Below are 6,000 nucleotides of genomic sequence, written 5' to 3'. Positions count from 1 at the left end.
GCTTGTTTGAACAGATGATCCAATTGAAAGGGTTTCTTTACACAAAGACCTTCTTTGGCCCCATCCCAGAGAGGCTCCATCTGACCAATCACTTCTTCCCCACCCCCCAGCCCACACAATGTGCATTGTGCAATGCTAAGAACAAACAGATCAAGAACAAGACCCCCAGCCGTGATGTCTGGCAGATTATCTACTGGGGCCTGGGTAATGTTTAGCAGGCACTTGAGAGGCAGATCAGAAGGTTGGAGAGAAGTCACCGACTTTGATATTTCTTACAGAGTCTCCTCAGGCCTCTGCAAACATCTGGTTCATGCATCATACTCAGTCGTAGCAGGGACGTTATGAGCATAGCTACTCGGATACGAACCGAATGTGAAATCATTTGCTGATACACCCACTCCCTCACTGGCAGAAGTTGTGCTAAAATAGCAAGTAACATGCTCCGCTGCTCTCTCCTGGATGGAATCAGAGGCCCTGGTGTCTTTGGTTGTCTTGCTTTGGAGCGGGGACACAAAAGAAAACAAAGGCAGTAATTGTTGTCAGCTGGATAGAGGAGAGGGCTCGCTGTCCTTCCCTGTGCTGCGCACAGATTTAATTCTGTTTAGCACACTCAGGACAGGGAGTCTCCAATGCTTAAGACATATAACAACGTAATTAACTTATAGTCAGAACAATGCAGGAAGGAAGGAGGAAGCCCTTTGCTGGCTTCAGAAACAGAGCACCCCATTTCTGCCAGCCCCTGACATGCAGGCATCCCTCTACCAGTCCTCCAGAGAGAGAAAATCTTAGCGGACTATCTAGCAAATGCTTATGGGAAATCCACATGGAAAATAACAGTTTTACACGCTGGACGCAGAATAGGAAACATCATATTTATGACATTCTTGATAGCAACCAACATCACACCAGAGGAACCCTTTAGAAATTTCGATGACGCTCCCCCAGTGAATTGGTTCAAACAAGATTCCTCTCCATGAAACTGAAAACAGGGAAATCGCAGGCAGACTTTTAACAAGCACAAAAGTTTTCTGTAACCAGATGGTTACCCCCATGGCCATTACTGGGAGAAATTGCCAGGCAGCTGTCCTACTAGCGAAGTGAAGTTACAATGAATCAAACGTATTTTTTAAAAACTGCTCGACGCTTGAAGAACCCAGCTGACAATGGGCGAGCTGTAGGGAATGAACAGGGTGACAGAATGGGGGGCATGTCTGTGTTAGACTGTGACCTCCATCGTGTTCTGTGAACCCTGTTTGGTTTCCAGAGCTCTACCCTACACTGTAACCTTCATTTTGGAATGTGACCTTCACGCTGGATTGCACCCTCCTTTATGGTCAACAGCCTCCATTTTGTGGCAGGTCTTGATACCTAGCAGCAAGATTCTCCGTGTCTAGGGGAGGGATAGCTCAGTGGTTTGAGCATTGGCCTGCTAAACCCAGGGTTATGAGCTCAATCCTTGAGGGGGCCGTTTAGGGAACTGGGGTAAAAATCTGTCTGGGGATTAGCCCTGCTTTGAGCAGGGGGTTGGACTAGATGACTTTCTGAGGTCCCTTCCAACCCTGATTTTTTTTTTTTTAAAGAATAAGAGTTAGGACGAAGCCCTCAAGGGCCATCATCACTGAATGACACTCCCCTCCTTGGAAAATGGGTTTTCTACCAGTGGGCGCCATTGACTTTAAAATGTCTCTCTACACGGTAGCTGACAGGGGCGGGAGACCGATAACCTCCTGTCTGGAAGAAACCCAATTTTCTCTTTGGTTGGTGACAGATTTTAAAACCTATTTTCAGAGATACAATAGAAGCTCAGCGTTCCGAACACCTCGGGAATGCAGGTTGTTCGTACCTCTGAAACGTTCATAACTCTGAACAAAACGTTATGGTGGTTCTTTCAAAAGTTTACAACTGAACGTTGACTTAATACAGCTTTGAAACTTTACTATGCAGAAAAAATATTGCATCTTAATTTTAACCATCTTAATTTAAATGAAACAAGCACAGTAACAGTTTCAAGCGCCCTCCCCACCCCAAGTGCCACACGTGCCTGGGGAGGCGGATAATTGCTCAGCGGTGCTGTTGGCTGTGTCTGTGTGACGGACTGCGCAGTCAGAGATTTATCCACACCAATGAATCACTAAACCTCCAAAATATCGACACTGGCTGCAGCTGCCATGGGATGGAAACTGGGACTTTCGTTTCCCACGTTGGGATCTGCAGGAGCTTCTTGGGTGCTTGACACATCTTTTCTTCAACTACTAAGATACCGTTCCTTAGTGCTGTAGCATCAGCCCCCAGCTGGCACCTCCAGGGGCACTGACTCCCTAGTGGCCTCTATTTTTGCAGCCAAAATCCCCAGAAAGGGGCTCTCCAAGGGTGGTGGGGGGAAAGACCCCCACATTCTCTGACCCTCAGGCCTGACAGAGGCGGAGAACAAACGATGATGCCAACAAGAAACTGAGACCGACTTGTCAACCCCAAACATTCAAAAATGACGCGTCAGGCTCCAAAAAATCTTGTCACCTCATCACAGGCCTCCAGGAGCTGGCACTTTAAGACAAATGCCAAATATCACAGGAGTCGCGATAAAAGCGTGAGAGCTGGCGACGCTGCTGAGAACTGGTGCTTTCGTCTCAGGAATGGAACCGAGCCGTGCTTCCTGCCGGAAATGGAAGAGTCTTTTCACAGATCACGGAGGCCTTTCAAGTCTCAGGCAGGGGTTTGGGCTGAGCCAGGCACTTGGGAAGCTGGAGTGACTGGGAGCATGGAGAAGCCAGTGTGGACGGAGGGATCAGGGGCTTAGGGGCTGGCTGAGCAGTGGGGGGACTGAGGTTTATTTGGGGCAGGGATAGAGCCTGGGGGTGCTGTTTTGGGTCAGACGAAGCCTGGGGCAGCCCCCTATTCGACCCCCACTTCCCATTATTTCACATCTGCTCCTTCCCCCCACAGCCCCAGCCATCCTGCCCCTTCAGCCCCCTTTCGCCACCCTTCCCACCCCTTTCACCCCCATTCCCTCAGCCTACCCAGCCCCCCCACATTGCTCCGTGTCCCCCACTCCGCTCCCTCCAAAGCCAGTCACTGGGGCTGTCAGACAGCTCCCTCCGTCTACCCCAGGCTGCCTGAGCAGCAGCTGGGGGCATTGAGAGCACAGAAGAGACCGTCACCTGCCTCAGGGCTGGACCCAGCCGCCCCATCGGCCGGGAGGAGGACACCTGTGGGGAGGGGGGTCCCTCGCACTGAGTGTCCTGGGCTCAGAGATCCCTGTCGCTTTGCAGACAGCAGCACAGGGGGAGGGGTGGGTCGGGGGGCGGGACCAGAGGGGGACAGATGCTGCGCTCTCCTCTGGGGAGGAGGCAGCAAGAGGGGACACAGACCCTTTGGAACAAGCATTGTCCAGAGGGCCCTGAGCTGGGGCAGCTCCCACCTCTCCTCCTCCCAAAGGAGCCCTTGGCACAGCCCCTGGGGCTGGGTGGCACCTTGCCTCTGCCCAGCAGGCTGAGAGCCTCCCATGGCAGCTCCACTGTGCACCTCCCCAGCCCAGGGCAGGTTGTGACGCTGCTGCCAGCTCTGATCAAAACAGTGGGTTGAGCTGAGACCTGACAAACTCACTGCTGGGTGTCAGGCCAATTCACTTGTGTATTAGCAGAGGATCAAAAGAGGCTGCTAGATTTATATGAATGTATTTGGTTTTAAACTTCAAAACATTAACAAGATTTTGCATGGATCGTTTTCACTTATCTGTATCTTGTCACTATTTTGCATAGTCTGACCCCCCCCCATCCTCTCTCTAAATACCCCTCCCAACGTGAGGGAAGCCTTGTGCAATGCAAATAAAGGACGCTTTGCAGAAAGGTTACACATCCTGAGTACTTCGAAGCGAGTGGTCATGGTACAGGACATTCTGAGGTCAAAGACTCCCAACGCATCTCTCTCTCACGGCCATCAAAGCAGGAACCACATGATAGCTGTCCTGTCCAATTGTCCTATATATATGTATATGGATACAAAGGAAAACCCTGCATCTCGGGATGGTTTGGACATCAGGGCATTCTATCAGGGCAGAATAACTGAATGAGAAGATGGAGAGCCCCAGACTTACTGTGGGTAGCCCTGAGAGACTATTGGGAAAATAGCAGATGACAACCTCTCTGCTCCCATTTGGAATTACAAACTGTGACTCACCTGTACATAGATTTGACCTGCTTTGACCTCTCAAGAACTCTTTCTTTCTTTTGTTTTTTTAAGCTAATAAACCCTTAGTTAGATTATTACAGAACTGGCTGCCAGCGTTGTCTTTGGTCTGAGATAGAGGATGCAGCTTGGCCTGGATGAGTGGCTGGGCTCTTGGGCCTTGGAGTAACCTGGAATATTTGTGATTTTTGATGTCTGTGAGGATTTTAACCAGGCCTTCTCTACTCAGAAATTCCTCCCTCCCCAAGGGAAACAGGAAGGGCCTTGGTGCAATATGCTGAAATCCCTTCTGGGTTTCCTCACCCCACAGAAGCCTGAAGCAATAGTCAGTTACCAGCACTGACCCTGGCCTCTGCCCAGAACGGCCCTTTGTGGGGTTTTGTGTATGGCACAAGAGGGGCACGAAGGGTAGCAGGACAGGCAACATGCACATGGTGTTACACTGGATCCTGCCTTTCCAACTGGCCTGGGTCTGACCCTACAGCCCCCAGCACCTCTGTTCTGAGATCTTCCCTTTTTGTCCACTGAAAGCCATGAGTGGGCAGTAAGAACACCCGGGTCAACCATTAAGACATCGCTTGAGAATGGGACCACGGGCCTTTTATATCCACACCACCAGCCCAAGTACGGTCATGCTCAAGTGACCAGAAGCTACCAGTGGATAGAGGACTCTCAGGTAGCCTAAGTGAACTGAGTTGGGGGGCCCAGCCCAGTTTCCCCAAGATCAAATGGCCACATCCCAATGACACTCTTGGTAATTCCGTTTGACAGGTGTCACCGGGTGGCGCTGTCATAGTCTAAGATTCTTTTCTTAGTGTGCGAGCAAGTTTTCAGCCTTGGGAAGACATGCTGTGTGTGAGTTTTGTGTTATGCTAGGTTTTGGTGTAAAAGGGAGCTGTGAGAGCAGCAGGAGAATTTGCTCTCTGCCTTGGACTCTGATTAGAGTCAATTCTGGAGATAGAGTGGCTATTTGGCCATCTCCATTTCAGGATTGGTGTGTGCATGTAAATAAAGCAAGTTACACTTAGAATATACCCAGATTGTCACTGATTTCTCCTCCACTGGGAAGCCAACCTGCAAAGCCCCACACAGCTGCTATCGCTCGGCTGAGGGGCAACCCTGGTTTCAGAAGAAGGGACAGACGTACTTCAATATCCTTGGATCAAAAGCCCCAAGAAGTGCCTCAGTGTTTCACAAACATCAACCTTCTGCGAGGTAGGTGACACCTCCCAGTACTGAACCAGTCCCCTCTGGTATGCAGAGCAGCACCAAACAACAGGTCCAGCCAGGACATGGAGAACACCATATCCTTATCTCAGGGGGAATGTAGGTAGCTAGAGTGAATTTACCAGTTTGGGAAGTTAGCCAGGATTTTGGATTCACACTGTCATAACTATAAAGGGAAGGGTGTAACAGCTGTCCTGTGTACAGTACTATAAAATCCCTCCTGGCCAGAGACTCCAAAATCCTTTTCCCTGTAAAGGGTTAAGAAGCTCAGGTAACCTGGCTGGCATCTGACCCAAAGGACCAATAAGGGGACAAGATACTTTCAAATCTTGGGGGTGGGGGGTGGGGGAGGCTTTTGTTTGTTCTCTTTGTTTGGGAGTTCGTTCGCTCTTGGGACTGAGAGGGACCAGACATCAATCCAGGTTCTCCACATCTTTCTAAACAAATCTCTCCTATTTCAAACTTGTAAGTAAATAGCCAGGCAAGGCGTGTTAGTTTTCCTTTGTTTTCTCAACTTGTAAATGTACCTTTTACTAGAGTGTTTATCTTTGTTTGCTATACTTTGAACCTGAGGCTAGAGGGAGGTCC

This window comes from Chrysemys picta, chromosome 2, assembly GCF_011386835.1.
Source record: "Chrysemys picta bellii isolate R12L10 chromosome 2, ASM1138683v2, whole genome shotgun sequence".
Taxonomy (NCBI): Eukaryota; Metazoa; Chordata; order Testudines; family Emydidae; genus Chrysemys; species Chrysemys picta.
The sequence above is the reverse complement of the archived record's forward strand: the minus strand, read 5'-3'. Positions refer to the sequence as shown.